We start from the raw sequence: 25,348 nt of genomic DNA, 5'->3' as shown, positions 1-25,348 counted from the left end.
GACTGTTAGATGTTAGAGGCGAGTTACGACCTCCCACATCCTAAGACGGGTCAACATGTTTCAGCCAGTGCCTTATGAATATGCTGGCTTTCTTCAGGACGAATTAAAATATGTGTGAGTGATTAAAACTAGTGGGTGTGTAATTCAGACTATGTGTATACACGCCCTAAAGTGTTTTTCTATGTGTGAGAGGGGGGATTCCCTTCTCAAAACACCTGTACATATAACATGTAAAGACAAGGACAAAACATACAAGGGGAAAAGAGAGTCACTCGAATGTATTGCTTTATATACATTTGACTGCCGACTTTATAGCGATGTGGGTGCAGGCTATAAGCGGCTACAGTGTAATGGTATTGGTTGTACCATTATGGTGAGGTTCGCACTGAAAGTTTGGGGGTGGAGTGGCTAAAACACGGTATTCACAACAATAGTGCATGAGTGGTAAAAGAAAAGGAAATAAACGCAAGAATTCTTTCTTACGCTAGTTTAGGTAGTATGCTACTTCATGGCTGTGAAGTGGCAAGGGTTGGCCCTGTGGGGGAGAAAGAAGGTTTTGGCCACTTAGATTGAGGAGACCTGTAGGAGAGAAATGCGCTTACCAGAGATGAAGGTGGTGGTTCATCATACTCACAGAATTACTGGGCAGAGCCTGCTTTGGACCTGTAGTGCCTCCTTCGCAGAACCGGTAAGTAATGGCCATTGCTGCTGGGGTTTTATACTGTTGTTGATTGAATAATTGTTCGCACCTGTATTGTAGGGGAAAGGGTAGAGAGACTCGATCTGCCGAGTCATTGTGCTTGCGAGGGCGCCCAGGTGCGTAAGGAAAAGTGGCGAGCGTTCGCGCATGCGTGGTACTAGACGCTCGCAAAGCGTTCGCGCATGCGTGGTACTAGACGCTCGCAAAGCGCATGTGCAGAAGGTAGTGTTATGTCCGCACATGCGCGTTGGGGGAGTGCGCGCGTGTGGTATAGTCGTGCATGTGCTGGCGGATGATTAGTGCCCTCATCGTGCTAGGGGCTTGCAAGTATAATGGATTGGAATAAATACTGGCGCATTAGGGGTATAATCAGAGGACCCTCGTGGCACAATGCCACAACGATACCTTGGCCACATTCATGGGTGGAGTTCCAAAGCCTCAGTGTTTAGAACTGTAGGGCTCTATCCTCAAGGGGATATTTACAGGGGGTTCCTAGTAGGGTTGGTTCAGCAGGTGGATCAGGATGGTACTGGAGATATAGCCCTTGGGTCACGAGTATGTCAGGGAGTTCCAGGGGATGGCGTCGTTAAGACCCTCAGTAGCTGTAGAAAGACGATATATCCATCGCTGTTCTTTACCCCGAAGTTTCTTGTCATTATCAATTGTGCTTTCGGGGATTTGCTCAATGATTGTCCAGTTTAAGTCATTGGGTGTATGACAGTGGGTGATGAAGTGGTTAGTTAGTCTGCTCACATTTTTCTTGCATCTTATGGTGCTTCGATGCTCAGTTATTCTGGTTTTAATTTTGCGTGTTGTCATCCCCACATAGCGGAGGCCACACGTGCAAGTGAGAAGGTATACCACATTTCGTGAGTTACAGTTGGTGTGGTTGCGTTGGGTCCAGATTTTGTTGGGCTCAAGGTTCAAGGTTTTGGTGTGTGTAGTGAGGTGACACACACTACAGTCATTGCAGGGGTAGTGTCCAGTGATCTTGGGCAGTCCCCATGCATTCAGAACAGTGTTCATTGGTTGTTTTGGTTGTGGTCTGGGTCGGGTGCTCACCAGTTGATCTTTTAGATTGTTGCATCTCTTGTACGCAAATCTCGGTGTGTCCCATTTTCTCTGTCCAGAGTTGATTATCCTACAATGTTTTCTAATGATTTTTGCTACTTCGTTGGACGCTGTGTTGTAGGTAGTAACACAGGTGATGGGTTGTTCCTGATCCTCCTTTGTGATGGTCTCAAGAAGAGCGTCGCGATTCTGATTTCTCGCCCTTTTCTGGGTTTTACGGATGATGGCTTTGGGGTAGCCACGGCTTTCTAGTTTAGTGGCCAGGTCCGCTGATTGTGATTTGTAATCACTCACGTTGGTACAGTTTCTGCGTATGCGTAAAAACTGGCCGAATGGTAGATTCTCTTTGAGAGGGCGGGGGTGAAAGCTCGTGAAGTGGAGCAATGCATTCCTCGCGGTTGGTTTGTAGTATGTTGTTGTGATCAGGGTCCCGTCTTTGGCTGTGATGTCCAAATCTAGAAAGGGAAGTTGGTAGTTACTTGCTGTGCTGGTGAAGTTCAAGTATTGATCCCTGGTGTTAAGCCAGGTCATGAATCTATCAAGGTTGGTCTGAGATCCCTGCCAGATTACCAAAATGTCATCAATATACCTGTGCCATTTCAGGATGTGATGATTGAACGGGTTAGTTTCCACAGCGATGTTGGTGCGTTCAAAGTGGTGTACATACAATCCTGCCACGCTTGGGGCGAAAACGCTGCCCATGGATGTTCCATTCGTTTGCAAATAGAAGCTGCCTTAATATTCAAAATAATTTTGTTTGAGAGCCAGAGTTGCACATGCTAGTATGAAATCCCTCGGAGTATGGTAGGGCCAAGGGGATTCCATTAGGATGTCGTGGAGGACTTTCAAGGTGGCATCCTGGGGGAGACTGGCGTACAGGCTCTCCACATCTAACCCTACCAGAAGTTGTGTGTCAGGGTTGAAATCCATGTGGCCTATGACCTGTAGAAGGTGTTTGGTATCTTTTATGTACGTGGGTGTTTTTTGCACCAAGGGGTTTAGGAAAAAGTCACAATATCGTGATAGTGGTTCCAACAAGGAGTTTATGCCTGACACGATAGGTCTGCCAGGAGGGGGAGTTTTACCCTTATGTACCTTGGGTACTGTGTAAAAGTACGGGGTCCTGGTGTGTTCAGGGCATAGATATTCTGCTTCCTGTTTGGAAAATGCTCCGCATCGGCTGCCCTCTTGACAAGTGCATGGATTGTTGTTCGTAGTCCTTCGGTTGGGTCCTGTTCCAATCTGTGGTAGTTCCTGTTGTCGCTTAAAAGTCTGCGACACTCAGTGTTGTAGTCTATCTTGTCCTGCAGGACGATGCCTCCCCCCTTGTCAGCTGGTATTATGACCAGTGTGGGGTTGTTTTGTAGGCGTTGATTGGTTTGCCTGTCTTCCCAGGACAGATTGTTGAAGTGATTGGTTGGGTTAAGGTTCTCAATGTCATTGTATACCGCTTGTTCAAACATTGTGATTTCGGGAGGGATGGTGGAGGGAGGAGGGACAAACGTGGATTTGGTTCTGAGGCCCGTGATGTTGGGGTTCTCGTGGGGTTGCTCAATTTCTGGAGTAGGTTTTTCAAAGAAAGATTTCAATTTAAGTTTTCTGAAAAATTGTGCCAATTCAACGTGTAGTTGAAATTTGTCGAGTCTGTTGGTTGGCACAAAAGACAGTCCTTTTTCCAGGACTGACTGTTCTCTGTGAGACAATAGGGTACTGGATAAATTAAATACCAGTGATGGTCGGTCAGTAGGGCTCAGTGTTTGCTCGGTCCTGGCGTTGCTTCTTTCGCCTTCTGGCGTGTGTTCGAACTCACTGGGTTCTCTTCCTCGGCCCAGTGGACCTGCGTGTGTTGTTGATTGGGTCTTCGTCGGCCCTGAGCTCTTCGGCCCTGTCCTAAAAAAGGAATGTGTGGGCCCTGGTTGCCTGCGAATAATGGCATTGGTCCCGGGGGATACATGGGAGGAAAACCATAATAGGGATTCTGCATGTGACCAAAGTTTGGTGGGAAGCCGTAGAAGTGGCCTTGTTGCCCTCCTTGCCAGTTGTTGGGCCAGTGTTGTCCTCTTCTTCCTCTTCCTCCTCCTCCTCGTTTTTGTGAGCCGCTGCTGGAGTCGCTGGAAATAGAGCTATCATCACCTGAAGAGTTGGACATATTGGTGTCCTTGATTTGCGGTGTGTAGTCCTCTTCTGAGTATGGATATACTTTTGCATAACTGAATTTTTTGAGATCTTTGTCAAATTTTTTGATTTTGGCTTGAGTCAGGTATTCCTTGTACTCATTAATTTCTCTATTTTGGTCATCCAGCTTCTTCTTGAATGCAGTGATGGTAGCTTTGAAGTGGCTCTCTGTGGCTTGGATTTCAATCATGATGGCATCCGATAGTCGCTTTGCGGTTTTGACAATGAGTATCATCCAGTCCCTGGTGCAATGCCAGGCGATCTGGGCCCAGTCCTTCCTGAAAGTAGGGTCATCGAGGAAGATTCTGGGAGCGTTGGTTACTAGAAGGCCCCTTGGAGCCGTATTGGTTCTAAGGTACTGGGCTAGGATTGTCCCATGGAGGATGGTTCGTATTCTGTTGCGCTTTTTCTCAGTTAAGGTCTCCCAATCGGTAGTTTGTGCGATGGTATTAGCGATGTTGAAGTCCGCTTGGAAGGACGGGTCAGATAGTATATCTGCCACGTCACTCTCAGTAAAGGTCAGGCCATGGTTTTCCGCCATGGTTTAGATTATACTCTCGCAGCTGTGCACTGCCAATATTATCGTGTATCAAGAGGGAGAGAGAGGACCAGAAAGCTAGTCCGTATCCCCGGGTTTATATGAAGTTAATCAAAAGGAGACTAGCTCGAGTAAAAAGGGTTAACAAAAATTATTAATTTTTAATTCAAGGACTCAAGTATGCTTCATCAGGGGGTAGTGGCACCTGGTAGGTGTGCTCATGAAGCCCTCACCCACCAACCTAGTTGGTGGCATGCTTCATCATCGGGCCCACCCAGTGACACCTAGCGTGTCCCGGGTGTGCTTCGACGCCTGATTACAGCGGAGCAGGTATATCGCTGAGTGTGCGGTGAAGAGTGTTGTGGGATGTGGATTAAAACGGCTTGGCGGGGGTCCCAGTACCCGAAGGTGAATTAGACTTTAATACCTGGGCCACCGTCAGCGGTTAAAAATAAGGCTGTTGGATGTTAGAGGCGAGTTACGACCTCCCACATCCTAAGACGGGTCAACATGTTTCAGCCAGTGCCTTATGAATATGCTGGCTTTCTTCAGGACGAATTAAAATATGTGTGAGTGATTAAAACTAGTGGGTGTGTAATTCAGACTATGTGTATACACGCTCTAAAGTGTTTTTCTATGTGTGAGAGGGGGATTCCCTTCTCAAAACACCTGTACATATAACATGTAAAGACAAGGACAAAACATACAAGGGGAAAAGAGAGTCACTCGAATGTATTGCTTTATATACATTTGACTGCCGACTTTATAGCGATGTGGGTGCAGGCTATAAGCGGCTACAGTGTAATGGTATTTGTGGTACCATTATGGTGAGGTTCGCACTGAAAGTTCGGGGGTGCAGTGGCTAAAACACGGTATTCACAACAATAGTGCATGAGTGGTAAAAGAAAAGGAAATAAACGCAAGAATTCTTTCTTACGCTAGTTTAGGTAGTATGCTACTTCATGGCAAGGGTTGGCCCTGTGGGGGAGAAAGAAGGTTTTGGCCACTTAGATTGAGGAGACCTGTAGGAGATAAAAGCGCTTACCAGAGATGAAGGTGGTGGTTCATCATACTCACAGAATTACTGGGCAGAGCCTGCTTTGGACCTGTAGTGCCTCCTTCGCAGAACCGGTAAGTAATGGCCATTTCTGCTGGGGTTTTATACTGTTGTTGATTGAATAATTGTTCGCACCTGTATTGTAGGGGAAAGGGTAGAGAGACTCGATCTGCCAAGTCATTGTGCTTGCGAGGGAGCCCAGGTGCGTAAGGAAAAGTGGCGAGCGTTCGCGCATGCGTGGTACTAGACGCTCGCAAAGCGTTCGCGCATGCGTGGTACTAGACGCTCGCAAAGCGCATGTGCGGAAGGTAGTGTTATGTCCGCACATGCGCGTTGGGGGAGTGCGCGCGTGTGGTATAGTCGCGCATGTGCTGGCGGATGATTAGTGCCCTCATCGTGCTAGGGGCTTGCAAGTATAATGGATTGGAATAAATACTGGCGCATTAGGGGTATAATCAGAGGACCCTCGTGGCACAATGCCACAACGATACCTTGGCCACATTCAGGGGTGGAGTTCCAAAGCCTCAGTGTTTAGAACTGTAGGGCTCTATCCTCAAGGGGATATTTACAGGGGGTTCCTAGTACCACTACACTACTAACTGTACTAGGGGTTGCAGGTGTCTTAGGGACAGTAGTGGTAGGAGTCTGGCCTTTCTTGGTGCAATCACTAAACCAGTGAGTCTTACTTTTACAGTATTGGCACCATGGTTTCTTAGGACCATCATTCTTCTTCTTTTGGGAAGTTTGGGACCCACCCTCCTTAGGTTGTTGGGGCCCTGTTGAAGACTTCTGGTCATTTTGTTTATTCTCATTACCCTTCTGGTCTGCTTTCTTCTGGCCACCACCCTGGTTCTGGTTCTGCTGCTTGACCCTTGTCCTGACCCATCTGTCTGCCTTCTTTCCCAATTCTTGGGGAGAGGTCAGATCTGAGTCAATCAAGTGCTGATGCAACAACTGGTTCTGACAATTATTTAAGATTTGCTCTCTCATAATTAGATTATACAATCCTGTGTAATCAGTAACTTTACTTCCCAGTAACCAGCCTTCCAAAGCCTTAGTGGCACAATCAACAAAGTCAGTCCAATCTTGAGCCTGAGTTTTCTGGGTGTCACTGAACATTAACCTGTACTGTTCAGTGGTTAAGCCAAACCCATCAATCAGTGCATTTTTCAAGACTTGGTAATCATTAGCATCCTCATCTCTAACAGTGAGGAGCTTGTCTCTTCCTTTACCTTCAAAGGAGAGCCACAATATAGCTGCCCACTGACTCTGGGGTACCTGCTGTACTTTGCAGGGCCTCTCCAGAGCAGTTATCCACTTGTGGATATCATCTCCTGTCTTATAGGAGGGCACTATTTTGCTCAGGTTTCTAGTATCAAAACCCCTTTCTCTATCCCTAGGGATATTGCTGCCACCAGTGGGGACTACCCCACTCAACTGTTGCTCTCTAGCAAAGGGTGGTCCCCCCCTACCCATCCCAATACTCAGCAACCCCCCCCAGACCCAGGCCCCCCCAACCATTAGCAACCAAAGAACATCCCCCCACGCCCCACTCCCCCCACCCCAATACCTCAGAGAACATTGAAGCATCTGTCGCGGCATGGAAAGACCCGGGTCCAGAACAGAGAACCCAGGGCCCGCCATACCAATGGATCCCAACACCCCAATCAACACACACACACCACCCCCCCCACTACACTCACAACCGTGAGGGTTATAGGCCCACAAAAGGTGCCTCCCGAGCCCTACCGTGCTCCCGCTAAAAGCAATAGGAGGCAGTAACCGGGAACAGACTGGCATAGGGAAATCAAAAGAGAACAGTCTCACCAGCCTATGAAGGGCAACTCAGGACTCAGCTATAAGGCCCAGTCCCACCAGTGTTCAACTGCCGGCATCAGAGTGTTCTGAGTCCCTCGCACCACTCGTCTGCGATGCACTAGCAGAGGCCGCCCGCCTCCGAGACCGGGACCTCCGATGTCGACCCCTCCGGTTCTGATGGTTCGTCCGCTCCGGCGATGACCTCTGGGACCCGCCCGGATTCAGACCTGGCTGGGGATGCGGCCGGAGCTGCACCGTCTCGTCGGTCCAACGGAAAACCTCCTCAGGTGAATCAAAGAAATGCGTCCTGGACTGGTGTACCACTCGCAGACGGGCTGGGTATAGGAGAGAGTATTGGAGCTTCAAGCCCCTCAACTTGGCCTTGGCGGCTACAAAGGATTGTCTCTGCTTCTGCACCAACCTCGTGTAGTCGGGAAAGATCATGATGGTACGATTTTCAAAGGTAAGCGAGCCTTTGGTCCTCGCCTCCCGCAGGATGACATCGCGGTCGTGGTAATTCAACAGCCGGGCTATGACTGACCTGGGACGCTCACCCTCCGGTGGCCGCTGGGTTAGGGCCCTATGCGCCCTCTCGATAACGAAGCACGTGGACAGCACCCCTTCGGGGAGCCAACTCTCCAGCCACCGGGTCAAGAACCCCTCCATGTCGTCTTTCTCGCACCTCTCCGGAAAGCCAATAAAGCGGAGGTTGTTCCTCCGTGCGCGCCCCTCGGCATCCTCCACGCGGGCCGCCAACGTCTTCTGGACTCCCTCCACTTCCGCCAACCGCTTCTTCAGGGCGCCAATGTCCGTTTCGGTCACCGTTATCCGGGACTCGGCCTCGGTGATCCGACCCACCGCATTCCGGAGGTCCTGGCGCAACAGCGCGACATCTTCTCCCACCGCTCCGATTTTGGCATCAAGCGCATCCCGGGATTGGGTGATGGCCGCCAGGATCGCCGCATTGTCCGGCCCAGGGCCACCGCTGCCACCGGCCGCCCCGGAGCCGCCACTAGGCCCCGTGAATTTATCGATAGGGCCATGCTTAGGCGGGCCGCCACCTCCGGTTCTGGTCATGGCCCAACACGGGCTCGCCGGGACCGCTCGCCGGGCAAGGCCGGCACTCCTTACAACAAGGCTCAGGACCCCCCAGGTACCGCCACTAGCGTTGGAGGCCCCAGGCCCCTGAAGAGAACTGCAGTGGGAGAGTCCCAAGAGGCCAGCCCAGGCCCGAGGCCACGAAATCCGAGGACCGGTCTCACCCCGGCGGGACAGGCCGTCCCGGCGTTTATCTCCACAAATGTCTGCCCAGGGTGCAGGAACGGGGAGGCGCTGCCGTGGTCAGATGGCAATCGTAGCAGTAGGGGTACTGAGTTAGGGGCGGTGCAGCGGACCCCACCGCCACCCGCAGGCCCACAGCCGCCGCCGGGCGTCACTAAACTCGGGAGCCCCGGTCTCCGGCCGGTCACCAGGCCGCTCCTCGCCGGCGCCTCCCCCGGACTGCAGGGGAGAGAGATGTCCGCCCAGGGCACAAGGATGAGGGGCGCCGCCGCGGTCCACGGGCAGCCGCAGCAATTGGAAGGAGCAAGGGGCCGTGCAGCTGAAGCCGTCGCCACCCGCGAGCCCGCGACCTCCGCCGGGCGTCCCGAAACTCGAGGACCCCGGTCTCCAGCCGGTCACCAGGCCTCACTCCGTCGTTGCCTCCTCGGGATTTCAGGGGAGAGAGGCGTCCACCCAAGGCACGAGGATGAAGGGTGCCACCGCGGTCCGCGGGCAGCTGCAGCAGCAGGACGGAGCCAGTAGCGGCGCAGCTGAAGCCGCCGCCACCCGCGAGCCTGCGACCACCGCCGGGCGTCCCGAAACTCGAGGACCCCGGTCTCCAGCCGGTCACCAGGCCGCAGGGCGCCGTCGCCTCCCACCGGGCACAGGAGGGAGAAGAGCGCAGGATCGGTACTCCGGAGCAGGCAGGGGACTCCACCAGCTTCGCGCCAGTCGTCGGGAAGCAGTATCGGGCTCGGGGACCAGGATAAGTGTACGAATCAAGGTCGGGCCGGCGGGAGCTCTACAAAGCTGCGACCGCCATCATCGCCCGGCAAGCCACGCCCCCCATGAGTCTTCTTTTTAAGAGCAGTAGAGCTGAAAACAATATCTGAATGTCATATTCTCATTGAAAGAGTATATTTCAAGACTACATATTTTGCTTCTATCAGCTTGAATTCAATGCAGGCCTGCCTGCTTGTACACATTTTTCTTTGTTGTTCGACTTTGTTCTCATGAGAGAGTGTCCTGAAATTGCAAAGTGAATTGAAGCTATGTTTTATTTCGAGAGTTCCCACTCGCATACAAGGACTGTTTGACACAATTTCTGTTACTTTGGAAACATCTGCCTGAGAAACTGTCTTTTCGACTTCACTCATGTGCCTTTGCTAAAGGATATTTTTGTTTAAGAGTAAACTCCTACCTGATGGCCTGACAGTTATGTATTTGCACCACCTATATTCCTACAAAATGTGTCTTCTTAATGCTGCATGATAATCACCCTATACGAACTGACCAATGGGCTGAGTGGTCTGACAAAATGAGGTGACCCAGGAGGTGTCACTCCGGAACTTGAGGAATATAATATACATTGTGTAAAGGAGAGACTTCTTATTCCTTCTTTTGGAGATCTTTCACCTTTGCGGACTGAGAGACATCATTCATTTTCCATGCAGACTCTACTGTCTTTCCTTGGCTGAAGCATACACTGTGTGCGCTCTCCCCTGACTCCTTTCCATCATCGGAGATTTGAGCTGATACGGTCCACTCACTTTCCTGAACTCTCCTAGTGCTTTGGTAAGAAAAGATCTGTATTTGATTATTTTGCACTCCCAAATACAATTCACTGATACTGATGTATTTACTCTCTTTCTGTCTCTCTATGATTTGTCTCCAATAATTGATTGTGCATTCCAGTTGAGCTTTAACGAGGGATGGAAATTCTAATAGAGAGATCTCTGGTCAGCAGATTCTAATGTTACTATTATGTATAGCTCTAACTAAATTATTTGTTTGTATGGTTGTATGGTATGGATTTGGTCTAGCAGTAATAATACTTTACTTATATAGCTTAGTTCTTAGCGTTAGATACATGAATCTAATTACGAGTTTATAAAACAGTTAGCCTATTTCTGCTCCTCATTGGATAACTGGATTGGATCCCCTATATCCGACCCCTCTCTGCACGATTCAAGATCCATTGGAGGACCAAGTAAATAGATTTGAGGTGTAGAGTTAGGAGAAAAGGCGAGACAAAATAAATGGGCACAGTGGCTCTACAACACTTCTTGCTCTAGTATTCAAATCCATATATGTCACAGACCCACCATCTCTTTCTCAGCTCATGACACTCCACATATATATGTTGTCTTACTTTCCACCAAAACTTCACTGTCTAAACATGTAAAAGTTCTTGTGCCCCCTCATAGATTGGATTGTATAAGCTCGTTGAAACTGTCCTATGGCACACACTTCCTGGCAAACTTTGAGCCAACTCCTCCCATGTATTGTTCAAAAGAGTCGTAAACACCCTCATTCTCATAGTTAAGAAATCTGTGACATGAGTCATCATGCCTGCGGCCAGTGCATCTCCTATCTGACCACACCTGACTGCCACCCTCTTATAAATATGTACATTTCTGTAAATATATGCAATGACCTTGCATCAAGGACAGTATGAGTCATTGTTCCAACCATCACCTCTCTCTTACTGTGTTACTGTTCTTATTGGCAATTTTGATGATGTTTTGTACAGCCCCTCCTCTGTTAGAAGAGTAACCTAAGATGAATAAATGCAAATACAAACAAATACAAATAGGAAGAGCCAGACAGGAAACCAAATGTAACCCTTGCAAAAAATGTTTGTATGAGCTCCAGTGACTAGAGTGTGGCTATGGAGGCATGTTGGGCCAGGGCAGCTCAACCAACTGTGAAAGCAACCCCTTCGCCTGCGGCCTGAATCATTTGTCAATACAGTTTAAGGGACCATCTATGTTTTGGACAGTAGCGGCCCGTGGTGGGAGTGCTGCCGGGTGCTGACATGGGGCGGGGGAGGGGAGGGTGGGGGGTAGTAAACTACGATTACAGCCGATTTAGAGGTAAGTAAAAATATAAATAAATAAAACGAATTGCGTTGCACGCGCTGCATCGAAGCAGCGCGCACAACAAAATTCATTTTATGTAATTATATGTTTACTTACCTCTAATCGGCCGTAATTTGTAGTCTACCCCCCACCCTGCCCCTACACCGCCCTACGTCAGCACCTGGCAGCACTCCCACCACAGGCTACTACTGCTTTTGGACTGTTTCTCATGGTAAGATGTCCCTGCAAGTATAACAACAATTTCTTCAGAGATTTGGATGAATTCTGCCAGAAACGGACTGCAAGCGGTTACTCGAAACGTTTTGTGAAGCCAGCAAGGAAGAGACTGACACTGTGCCGGGGAGAACTCGAAGCCAAGGATGAGGTTGGGACCACTGAAGGTCTTGTTTCTGCCAATACATTTGCACCAGCCACTAATGGACTGGAAGCTTTTGATAACTGGCACATTCTTGACAATTTGAACCGCAAATCGACCTCTCCATACCTTCAAACGCAACAGGAATGAGAATATATAGAAATCAGAGACATCCGAGTCTGTCACAGCACCATAGGACATGGCTCTTCTGTAGAGCACTTGAGACGTGGCAGGCCAGTAAATTAATTAAGAACATCAAGACCTTTCAACATGAGCAACAAACATAAGTTGATTACATTTTTTAAAAGTATTTTGCTGAATGTGCCTTGTTACATCAAGGGTCCTTGTTCTTTGATATATACTGGACAAACTACCCCGATGATCAGAGTGACAGAACGTCCAGACTGCCCTTGTGAACAGACACATCTATTCTATTAACACCAGGAGGAAGAGTCGACCTTTAAGATACAGTACATTCAATACAGTCCTCGTGCAAATAGCATGTTTATATGCTGATCAGGGCAGTGGCACATTTCATTGACATTTATCACCCTCCCTTTGAAGTGTACCTTTGTAAATGTTGCTTTTGTACCTCCCTCTGTAAAGGTTGCAATTTTTTTAATTGATTTAATTTTAAGTACAGCGCAGCACACACATATTGTTAATTGGTTTTAAATAGCAAGATTTCAACCACTGGGCTACTGCATGGTGTACTCTGAGTACACAGAACAGGTTTGAACAGGTTTTTAAGTACTTCTCTAGGCTGTTCTGCAGACACAGCCTCTGTGCAGGGAGGTGCACCTCACAGCTGGGTAGTCTCCACCCTAGAGGACCCACAACAGAGTTACAAAGAGTTGTGAACTATCTGTTCCTGGCTATGACAAGCCAAGACGACAGTGATCAAGAAAGAGGCAACAGGCTGTTCGCAATTAATGGATCCCTCACACTCTGAACAGAGACAGCAGCCTTTCACCCATCTACCAATTGACATTGCTACTAGAAGATTAATCAGGAACTCCTTTCAGCAAAAGGACCTACTTTCCATAGGAACCCTGCCTTATTTGTCCCCACTTCACTGACTGGATCTCTTCCCTCTTGTGACAGGACTGTCAGCAATGCACTTCCACTGTCTGGGAAAGCAAGACCACCTCCATCTTGTGCACAGGAACAGGCCAAAGGATTTCAAAATGGAACCTACAGGCCTCCATTACTCTGCTTCTTTTATTCGAACAATGCATTTGTTGCACTGGCTGCCATGTACACACACATGCACCACAAATACCTTAGGATGTTAGCTTTAAGTACCTTTCATAACAGCAGTTACTCTGCTGTGCCATAGAAACAACATAGATGGGAACAAGTAATACAACAAGCATAATATCTGTTTTCTCATTGACAAGACACTCTCAGCCAATGTCAAATAACTAATTTTACTGAGTGAGCAAAAACATGTTACAAACACAGAATAGTGAGGGAAGATCATTAAATGAGACATTTTCCTTTTTCTGCACCATCTCCTCTTGTGCAGCATAAAGGCCCTGGACTAAGGTTTGCATACTCCAGACTATGTTTAAAAGGGTGGTCCCGGGGCTGGCACACAGCAGGCTAAACTCTTAATGTTTAAGTGATTTGTACACTTGAAGATACATGTTTTAACATGTCTGCTCTGGATATGTAGCACAATGTATAAAGCTCTTTTCTTTTTAACTCACATCCTCAGATTGCTTTCTACAGATTACATCCTTAGATTGCGTGCTATCTCAGAAAGCCGTCCCCCACTATATCCCTAAAACCCTGCATGAAAAACTGAGATTGACTGACTTCCACTTGATTCCTTTTTAATTGGTTCCTCTCCTTTCTTTCTTCTGAGTGGCCCTCTTTTTACCTCCCATCCTCTTGATGCTTTCTATTTATGAGTATTGTCTCCTCTTAGTCTCATGCCTCTCTGCCTTATTATCTCTTATTGTAATTCTGCAAAAGGCACCTCTTTTCTGACACCTCCTTTCATAGATCACATATCCTGCTTTACACAGCCCTATCCCTGCAAACTAGCATTACCTAATCTACGCCAGCCTATCTATCTCACCAACTGGAGACCGCTCTCCTGGCTGTAAAAGAACATCTGTGGACCATTCTTGATTCCGGTCATATGGCGGCACTGATCTTGCTTGATCTGAGTGCCGCATTTGACAAGGTTTCTCATGGGATTCTGCTACAGCGTCTGGAGGAAGCTGGTGTTGTTGGCCTAGCTCTGGTGTGGTTCAGATCGTTTTCGACAGGGAGATCATTCCGAGAGTCCTCCCCCCCCCCCGTTTCTGTCCCAGGCTCATTTCATTGGTCAGGGTGTGCCTCAGGGCTCTGCACTGAGCCCCCTTGCAACGGTGGCCAGGAAGATGGGCCTACCATGGTCTCATATACAGACGATACGCAGTTGGCGGTGGCCCTCTCTGGTTCCATGCAGGATGCTTCTAGGTTTAGGAGCAGCCTTGCTGCCGTTACGGAGTGGATAACCACAAACTGCCTCCGGATGAAAGCCAATAAAACGGAGGTACTGCTGGTGGGGAAGGACAAGAGTCTGTGGAGTGAGCAATGGTGGCCAACTGATCTTGGTAGTGCTCCCACCCCTAAGTCGGTGGTTAAGAACCTGGGGGCATGGATGGACTCTACCCTCAGTTTTCAAGATCATACTAAGAAAGTTGCCAGCACCTGTTTCGGCCTCCTTCGGGAATTTAGGCCTTTGTTGAGGCTCTTTGATCCTCCTACGCGCCAGCTGATTGTTCAATCAGCCATCCTATCTAGACTAGACTATGCTAGTTCGCTCCTTCTGGGGGCAATCAGGCTAAGGTCATGCGATTGCAGCATGTCCAAAATGCTGCCGCCAGAGCCCTGTTGGGTCTTCTGCGTAATTGCCCCTCTACTGGTGCCACACAGCAGCTAAATTGGCTACCCATGGTCAAGCGGATCCAATTTAAGGCTCTTTGTTTGTCTTTTAAGATCCTGAAGCTTGCGTCGCCCTGCCTCCTAGCTAACCTGCTAGCTCCATATGTCCCGACTCGCCAGCTGCGCTCCCTGGGACAGCACCTGGTTAGAGTCCCCCGTGTGAAGCATCTCCGGTCCGGGGGTCGATCCTTCTGGTTAGCCGCCAAGCTATGGAACTCCCTGCCTTCCCAGATCCCTAGCCTGGACCACCTGCTGGACTTTAGGAAAGCTATTAAAACTTTTCTCTTCCCCTCTGCCTAGCCGTTTTCCGTCCTTCTGCATATTCCTTGGGCTTACCTGTTCTGTTCCTTAGCCTCCTGGTCCTCTCTGATGCTGGCAGCGCCAGGGCCGGACTGGCTACCGGGCAGTTGTGTGTGCTGCCGGCTAATTTCGTTGATGGGGACCTGCGTGTGCAAAACGAAATTCGTTTTGCTTTTTTTATTTCAAATCTCACGCATGTCCCCATCAACGAAATAAGCCCCCACCACAGAGAAATTAGCCTTTAGCTCGGCAGCACACACAACTGCCCGGTAGCCAGTCCAACTCTGGGCAGCGCCGGTACGCCGCTTTGCTGGGGGCAGCTGTGCGCTATATAAACTGAGATAACATAACACATAACAACCATTCATATGAAACCACATGCCCCCCACTAATGAATCAGAACTAGCTCGTATTAATATAATGCATCACAGACTAACTGAAGTACATGCATTCAGTGTTCTTTCTTGAGAGAACATGACTAATCACATAAACCAACATTTAACCACTGGATTACCCACTAAATTTGATTTCCGGATTAGCGTGCTACTCGCCTAAAGCGCTTCAACGCCTCGCTTGGGGTGGTACGTGCTATATAAAAACATTTGAAATCCTCAAGATCTACTATCCTGCTGCAGTACCATGAGTCAATCACACACAGATTGTCAGGCCTAGCCACACCTCCAGATCCATAAAGTTCCATATGCAGCATTCAACAGAAAATGGGTCTGTGGAAGCTTATGAACACCAGGCCTATCGCTAAGGCTGCAAAAACACCGAAAAGAGATTTCGATAACAACGCAAATCTGTTTTGATTTACTGTTCGCTGAATTATGTTGCCATCTAGCGGTAAAATGCAAAATTGTCCATGACTTAAAAAAACACATAGCACACATGGTCAGCGACTAGCTGCCGCCTCCCCCCCCAATCCGGCACCCCACACCCAGGAACGTGGACACGAGACGTCTTTACTTTTTGGAAGGCGGGCGCTAGTCGCCCGGCCGTATTTATTAAAGTATGAAATTAAAAAAGGTTTTTAATTGCATAATCAACAATGAAAACAAAAATCAGCAGGACATTTAGTTCACATTCTTATCAACAAGTTTGAGAGCCTGACCTTAACAAAACTCTAATACATGTTGTTCCTAACTTAGTCTAAACATCCTCAACTTGATTTTTGTACATTTCTGGCCATATGGCAGGGTCACTACCGGTGTCAGGTCCTACAAGCTGCGCCTCCCCCCTAGAAGTGCGCATGCGCAGTGTTACCCCGGGAATTGCCCGGTCTACGCCCTAAACTCCATTTACCCACTAAAGGAGGGCCCTTACTCTGCGCCGGTGGCGTCATGAGTCCACGCGCGCGGGGTGGCTACCAGCCTAAGGAAAGCGTGAACTACTCCTACCCGCGCTCCTTTGCCTATTACCTTGCCCCTGGAGTTGTGGGAGTGGCCCGCAGGCCCCTCCCCCTGGGCGGGAACCTCCATAGGATGATGCCCGCCCCCTCAGACCTCAAATATGTGCTCACCGATAATGACCTTACCGCATGCCCCATACCTAATAAATACGACGACCTATGGGAAAAAATTCTAAAGGACAGCTACACTGGCTAATAAATAACAGTATCAACGTGTAACTAAAAGGGAAAAAGGCCTAACGACACATGGCATTAAAATACAATTCGTTTACACATGTTACGCTCAATAACAGTACAATGTATAGCTACAAAGGGAAAAAGGGGCCTAAAGACACATGACTTCAAAATACAATTCACTTCACACATGTTTTGCTAAAAAGGGGAAAAAATTCCTAAACAAAATCATCACAACATACACCAACAGATCCGTCTCTCCTGTGGACCGTACCTTCGAAATTTACCATTGCACCAGACATAAAGCTACTCCAAACTCTGTTCCAAGGGATGGTGGGTGGGAAAACAAAGAGGCCCCGAACGCGGGGCACAACGTGCAGCGGGGGAGCGTCCAGGGACAAGGGGGTCTCCTGGGCGCTCCCCACCTCTTATTCCCGAGGGGCCGGTTGGCCCCTCCTATCGCCCGTCCCCCCTGACCCGGAACCACTAATTTGGATCCGGGTCAGGACGGCCGCCGGCCAATCGGCGGTGGGCCGCACCCCCGGGGCACGCCCCCACCGCCGAATGACGAAAGGAAATAGGGGGGGGGCGGCGGTCGCCGCGCCGCCATGCGTGCGGGGGGGCCGAGGGCCCCCCCTTTTCACATGGTCAGCGACTAGCTGCCGCCTCCCCCCCCAATCCGGCACCCCACACCCAGGAACGTGGACACGAGACGTCTTTACTTTTTGGAAGGCGGGCGCTAGTCGCCCGGCCGTATTTATTAAAGTATGAAATTAAAAAAGGTTTTTAATTGCATAATCAACAATGAAAACAAAAATCAGCAGGACATTTAGTTCACATTCTTATCAACAAGTTTGAGAGCCTGACCTTAACAAAACTCTAATACATGTTGTTCCTAACTTAGTCTAAACATCCTCAACTTGATTTTTGTACATTTCTGGCCATATGGCAGGGTCACTACCGGTGTCAGGTCCTACAAGCTGCGCCTCCCCCCTAGAAGTGCGCATGCGCAGTGTTACCCCGGGAATTGCCCGGTCTACGCCCTAAACTCCATTTACCCACTAAAGGAGGGCCCTTACTCTGCGCCGGTGGCGTCATGAGTCCACGCGCGCGGGGTGGCTACCAGCCTAAGGAAAGCGTGAACTACTCCTACCCGCGCTCCTTTGCCTATTACCTTGCCCCTGGAGTTGTGGGAGTGGCCCGCAGGCCCCTCCCCCTGGGCGGGAACCTCCATAGGATGATGCCCGCCCCCTCAGACCTCAAATATGTGCTCACCGATAATGACCTTACCGCCACAGGCCAGCATTGTTAACCGACGATCTGGCCTCCCCCTCCAACGCCTACCTATGGAAGCCTACTACTCACAAATCCCCCTAGCCAAGCCCAGATATTGTCAGACCACAAGACATTCCCTTCCTGAGTTAAATGAACCCCGTCCCTCAAGTAATACTTGTCGCCCCAGATACACCCATGAGGTATTGACTGTAACAAGGGGGAGCGAAACAACCTATCCAACCGTGTGTTGATCCTCTTTACCGAGTGATTCAACGCCCTGACCGAATGTCCCCCCCGCCACTGTAGTCGAGGAATGAGTTGTGACCATACCAATGTGCAACCGGGGCAGGTCCTAGCCATCCAACCCGCCGTTGAAATAATCTCCTCAATCAGAATGCGTCTACCCAGTGTTGCCAAATCATTCTCCCCAAGGTGAAGTATCACCACTGCCGGTGGAGATTGTTGGCGTGCTAGAAGCCCCTGGAAAAATCCCCTAAACTCGTGAAGACACAACCCCCCTCTGCCAAAGAACGTGATGTCCAACCCTAGTTGTGCCGCCCTTCTCCTCTTGTCACCTGACATAAAGACACATTCTGCCCGCTTCACATATGAATGACCAACAATCCAGACATTGCTCTTCATCGTTTCCTGGTCGCCGCTCCGTGCTGATGAATGTTGCCGGTGCCCGACGACAGATTCCTCCCCTGCGTAACAGGTCTGAGAAACTGTAAGAGAGTGGAAAGAAACCAAGCGTGAGTGACATGTAATCATAGCATGTCAATCCGAACATAACGTTTATAGCATTCTGAAGACCACCTCCCAATTGTCTTCACTCTTTCCACTGGGAGGCCCCCTGCCACCGCCTCAGTTGCTGCCCCAATCCTGAAGGAATGAGAACCAAACTCTTTAGGGTCAAGACCTGCTTTCCTAACCCCCATCTCCAATACTTTCCTGAATTGATACCTGGTCAAGGGGCTCCCGTCAGCGTGACAGAGCAATGTCCTGACCACTGAGCCTACCAAGAGTCCGAGAAATAATTCCACGTGCCTGACCGGGCAGCACGGGTTGGCGGGGGCCCGTTGCAGAACTATGGTGTGACCCCTAGCCTCCTGGTCTGTTTTAGACTTCTGGATAATCACCCACATGGTGTCCCCCCTTATCGTCACACTAGCCCTTTGTAAGCCGCCCAGTAGGTCCGCCTTTGAACCTGCCACAAGTTCGCTAATTCTCAGCGCCCCATAGAATGCCAAAGAGAATGCCGCCCTAAAAAGAAGCACCTCCCACTCCGAGCTACAAACAGTCTCCAGCGTGCCCAGTAAGGCAGTCAGCCGGGCCAATCCAATAGGCTTTCTCTTATCCTTCCGGTGTCCCTGAATACGGCGCCATCCCCTTAAAGCCTTACGTATCATAAAGGTATTAGTGGGATCCCGGAAGCCCCTAGCTTGCGCGAAGAATGACACCGCTGCCCTATGTCTGTTTGCAGCTGCCACCGAGCGCCCCTCCCTATGCATCCATTCTAAATAGGCTGCAAAGCCATCTTCCTCCGCCCAAAGCGCTTCCCACTGTGGCCCCAAAAAGGAACAATAAGACAGAAACGCCCCTTCGTAAGCCGTCTTGGTCCTGGGGGCTAGGCTAGCGACCACGAGGTCCTGTAATCTGGGGCACCAATCTGCCAAAGTGCTGCTGGGAAGTGCGCTGGCGAGGGGTCCGCTGAGGGGAGATGCTCCCTGAAAACCTGCATTTTGAAGCGAGAGAGGGAGTCAGCTGCATTGTTTAGGACACCAGGGACATGTTTGGCCCTAAAGTTAGCATTCAGTTTCAGGCACCGCAGAACAATTTCTTTGATCAGACGAAGTATGAAAGGACACCGCGCCCCCTGCTGGTTGATACATTCCACCACCGTCATGTTATCTGACCAAAACACCACTGATTGGTTACATAGGTGTTCGGGCCAGACCATCAGTGCCACCCATATTGGGAAGAGTTCAAGGAAGCCAATGTTGCTGGTCAGACCCCATGTCGTCCATTCTTCTGGCCACTGTTGGGCGACCCACCTGTTCCCTAGGATGGCGCCAAAGCCCACACTACCGGCCGCGTCAGTCCATAAGCCCAACTCCGCTGATGTTGTGAGCGGGCCGGGCCAGACCACTCTACCGTTAAAATCCTCCAGGAATGCCATCCAAATAAGCATATCCTGGCGAATTTCAGCCGATAGGCGGGTGCGGTGGTGCTTTTCCCTCATCCCCCTCATCGCGTGGGCGATGGAGCGAGAGAAAGGGCGAGCCATGGGGATGATTCTTAGTGCGAAATTCAATTGCCCTACCACCTCCTGTAATTGCTGCAAAGTGACCTTCTCCTTCCGGAGGCATAACTGTAGCGATGTCTTGAATTTGCACACCTTGTCCTTAGGTAATCTAAAACATCCCTCCATTGAGTCAATCTCGATGCCAAGGAATTCTAAGCAGGTGGTCGGGCCCACAGTCTTCCCGGGCGCAAGAGGGACCCCAAAAGCCCGCATGAGCACGCAAAATTCCTGCAATGCCAGTGCGCACTCCTGAGATCCCGCCGTACCGAGGAAGAGGAAATCATCTAAATAATGCATGACCCCTTGATGGCCCGTCACTTGTCTCATGGCCCATTCAAGAAAGGAACTGAACATCTCAAAGTAGGCGCAAGAAATAGAACAACCCATAGGCATGCATTTGTCCATGTAGAACCTATCCCCAAAGGTGAAACCTAAAAGATGTTGGTCCGCCGGGTGGACTGGGAGGAGGCGAAAGGCTGATTCTATGTCTGATTTCGCCATCAGCGCCCCGGGTCCCGTAGCCTGCAATAAGTTAACAGCCTGATCAAAAGAGGCGTACTTAACACTACAGATACCCTCGTCAATGGCATCATTCAGTGACGCCCCCCTAGGTGCTGACAGGTTATGAATCAATCTGAATTGCCCCTTCTCTTTTTTGGGGACAACTCCCAGTGGGGAACACACAAAATTGGGTACTGGCACTTCAGAAAAAGGGCCAGCTATCCTGCCTAATGAAAGCTCCTTGTCAATTTTGGCGGCCACAACAGCCGGATTGTGTTTGACTGACAATTGATTTCTACAGTGCGCACTGCCCGTGTATCCCCCCGCCGGGATCCTAAAACCCTTAGAAAAACCTTCTTGGAGTAGGGTGGCCGATGTGTGGTCTGGGTATCTGTTCAACCATGGAATCATCGCCGCCACGTCCACTGGTGTGGGGGGGCCTGACCTGTTTGAATTACAATGGCCTTCCACTACCCCTCTGACCTGTGTTACCTTGCTTGGACCTACAGGTAGTTTCTGGATGGGAGGGGTGCCCACAGGAGGAACATGCATGTCTAAACTTACACGCGGCCCTTGTGCAGGTGCGCCTATTAAAATCCCAGCACACCCCTTTTTTCTCTGGCCCACCTGCCCTAAACTTCCCGGGTACCTCACTCGTTTGGGGGGGCCGAAAGGGCTGCTGCGGTCTAGTGAACACCTTGCCCGCACCGAACTGAGGGGGAGGTGCAGTATCGGAGAACTGTTTGTGCCACGCCATGGAATCTACCGTGTCCCATGGCAATGATCTGTTGAATTCCAATGCCTTCCTGAAATTGACATCATAACCCTTCCATGCTTCCCCAGAATACTGTTGACTCCACCCCACAATCCTGCTCGAGTAGCATGCCAATGCTGCCTGTAAATCTGGAGGACGCTCCGCTTTAACTGCAGTGAATACAGCCCATGCTTGCATCCAGTTGTTGAGATTCTCCTCAACCCTAAATCTAGTACACTGCGCCCTCCATTCACTTGGGAGCATCCACTCCTTCAGTGCTTTTGCCTGCTCCATTTCTCTATTGTCTAACAACAAAGAATAAATGTACACGTATTTATCCGCCCAAATCATCTCTTTCACAGCTAATGACACATGCTGAGCCAGATTCTCGCTCCTGGAAGGTACAACACCGTCTCCCAAGAGTGGCAATGCCACTTCCTTACCAAGTGCGGGCACCGGGGGCGGCTGCCCATTCAATCCGTCCAGCTGGGGAACACTTGGACCTGCAAGGGGAGAAGATACTGGCAAGACAACACTGTTGGCGACCGCCGCCAACCTGATTTTTTCCACAAACTTCGCCGCCTCTGCTGCATGGTCTGCAGAATTCGGAAAAGCTCCCCCTTTTTGGAGCCATGGCATCAAGGCCGTTATCTGGGATACCAATTCAGGGGGCGTTGACTCGAAATTACCCACAGGGACAACAGGTACCACAGGGGTTATGCCCTGTGGTACCGACACAGCTGGCAGGGCGGGTGCCGGGTGTGGCACACCTGTACCCGGGATTGTGGGCACCGGTGGGGAAGCAGGCCCAGCGTCTACTGGTTGACCCGCAGGCACCGGTACCACGGGGGCAAGGGGTGTAGGCATAGGTATATGCGGGGGTGGCACGACTGCCGACGGCACGGAAGGTACCGGCCCTACTGGCCCTGGGGTGGGGGTTTCATCCCTGGGTCTCTTGGACTTAGACTTCGTAAGTGGGGTGATAAAATCCCCCCTTGGCACTGGTGCAACCCTCTTGCGGATAGGCCTACCCGATGGGCCTGGGGCGTCACCAAGACTCTCATTAAACCGTGCTTCCAGCTCATTTACTTTCCCTAACTGCTGTTTCATTTCTTTCATGTCACGCATCATGGCCAGCATCATAGCCTCCATGTTGGGCCCCCTCTTTCCACCCCGTGGACCTGGCATGATGCTACCCCAAACAACAGCAGCCTACTCTCTCAATATCACGACAGCTCTGTGTACCTTTTTCTTGATGGAGGGTCACCAGGGGGCTTTCAGCACCATGCAACGGCGACCGCAACACTAGCGGCTTGTCCACTTATGTAAGGGGTGAGTAAACCTAATGTAGACCCACCCGGCGGCCACCAGGAGCGATGAATGCCAGCCCCCCGTACCCCTCTTACCGACCAGTCCTGCGTCCTCGCCGGCGGTGATGATCAGCGGTCCCCGTCCACACCACGTTGCGTGCTGGATGGCCTTAGGTCCTGTCCGCTAGAGAATCGCTCCCCCAAAATCTCGGTAAATTGCCTGGAATTGAGGCATGTATTAGCACAGTGTAATGACACAAGGGCAGATTTAGGGAAACCAAGTGTGAGTACAAGGAGACAATTGAAGACCCCCCGTTAACCTCCCCGCTGCTGTGCACCACAGAACAGTAATACCAGCGCGAATTACCACAATATCCCTCCTAAACTGACACTTATTTTCATAGGTCGCATAACAATTCACACCCCACTGTAGTGAAAACACTTAAAGAAATGCCACCTTATTTGTATCCTCAAACACAGGTCATTCCGTTTGTTAAATAACACACAGTAGTGAAACTCTTAAAGAAATGCAATCCTGTCTTTTTTATATAAACTTCATGCACAACAGAAAGCCTCATGAAATGCTAACCAGTCGTGAGGAAACAATTGCAGAATTCATCAGCAGTCTCCCCTCGACCCTGCTTCGCTTCCTTTAGCAGAACGTGCTATATAAATCACCAATCTAACTCCGTTTATTCAAATCAGTCCTCCCCGGCCTGTTTTGCCGTTTACTCGAGTGCGCGCCAAAACTGCCTTTTAAATGGAGCGTCACTCTACCGTGCTTAATACTAGACCACCTTTCATCGCGCAAATCACCCGTAATACCATCGGGAAGGTTCAGCAATACGTTGCACAATCAGGTCAGCACCGGTGCACTCCTTCCTGCAAACCCCCCGCCCCGTACAATACATTACGGCGCTTCAAGCCGCCCTTACAACGCTCTCCCAGCCGTTCGGTTTTCTTGATACTCGGCAAACCAACGAGGCGATGGTCCCTGCGTCTCTCCGCTCGCACTATGCGGCAGGCCACACGCGACTGAATCAGGCGGCACCGGGACCCCGGGCGTCCAAAGCCTGAAAAAAGAAAACACAATTTAAAAGGTTCCGGCAATGCTCTGCTCCAACCGGGACTCCGGAAAAACCGCTCCCTCCCGCTTGTCCGCTTGCTTCGGTCCAAGTTCTTTAAAACTTCTCCAGGAATGCTGTAAAATAAATCAAAGAAGTTAACAAAACAAAGAGGCCCCGAACGCGGGGCACAACGTGCAGCGGGGGAGCGTCCAGGGACAAGGGGGTCTCCTGGGCGCTCCCCACCTCTTATTCCCGAGGGGCCGGTTGGCCCCTCCTATCGCCCGTCCCCCCTGACCCGGAACCACTAATTTGGATCCGGGTCAGGACGGCCGCCGGCCAATCGGCGGTGGGCCGCACCCCCGGGGCACGCCCCCACCGCCGAATGACGAAAGGAAATAGGGGGGGGCGGCGGTCGCCGCGCCGCCATGCGTGCGGGGGGGCCGAGGGCCCCCCCTTTTCAGTGCTTGTCTAATTTGAGCTTCTCTGTAACTAGAACCTTTTAAAGACTTCGACAGGATCCCACCACCGTGCTTTATAATAGGATTACAATATTTCTTTCTGGGCTAAAAGCGGATCATCTCAAAGACCTTGGTGTGTTTTGACATAATAATTAAAGGATTATCATAGCCTCCCATCCTTACTAGGGGAGGATTGCGGCTGCTCTTTAGTCTGAGGGCATTGCTTAACGGGGAGCCAGTTTTCCTTCACAAGCAAGGTACTGTCCCCATTTTCATGGGCTCTAAATAGACTACAGAGTTCTACTGTCATATTAAAACAGGAAAGAAGGTATAATTGAGAAGAGTGCGCATCTGAAGAGGTCTACATGTTATGCCTGACCCACAGGCTTTAGCGCTGGTGGCGCCCTGTGCGACAATGTTTGTTGGCCCCCCCCCCCCCCACGGGCACCCCCACAGGCTCCCTCATTGCCCTCCTTTAACAGTGCCCCTTCAAGTCTCCATAACCACTCTCTCTCAGATGTATTTAATTAGTTATACAGCACCACCTATACCAGTGTAGGGTGTCAAAGCACTTTACATCACATACACATTACACTGAGACAATCAATCATATGTGTGTAAATTAGTGTATCAAATGTTACATAAGCCAGAAGACTACAAGGTGAGTCACATGTCATCCATAATGGTAGACAGTATAGTTTAAGAGAGCTTAGTCTGGGGAAGCACAGACTTAGAATTTGAAACATAGCCCCATGGTTGGGGATTACAGTTAATAACAAAGATTTTTTTTAACCATAATGAACCCTTTTCGAAACATTAGAATAATGAAAGACGGAGTAAAACATCATAATGCTCCAATCTCTACCTTACAGTTTGCATGCAGCTCTTTGATGACAGTTATCAGTTCACTGTTCAGTGTTAGGATTTTAACATCTACACTGCTAGTAAGGAAAGGATCTCTCTGACAAAAGCACTGACCTATTTAAACTGTATGCAC

Source organism: Lissotriton helveticus, chromosome 3_1 (assembly GCF_964261635.1).
Source record: "Lissotriton helveticus chromosome 3_1, aLisHel1.1, whole genome shotgun sequence".
Taxonomy (NCBI): domain Eukaryota; kingdom Metazoa; phylum Chordata; class Amphibia; order Caudata; family Salamandridae; genus Lissotriton; species Lissotriton helveticus.
The sequence above is the reverse complement of the archived record's forward strand: the minus strand, read 5'-3'. Positions refer to the sequence as shown.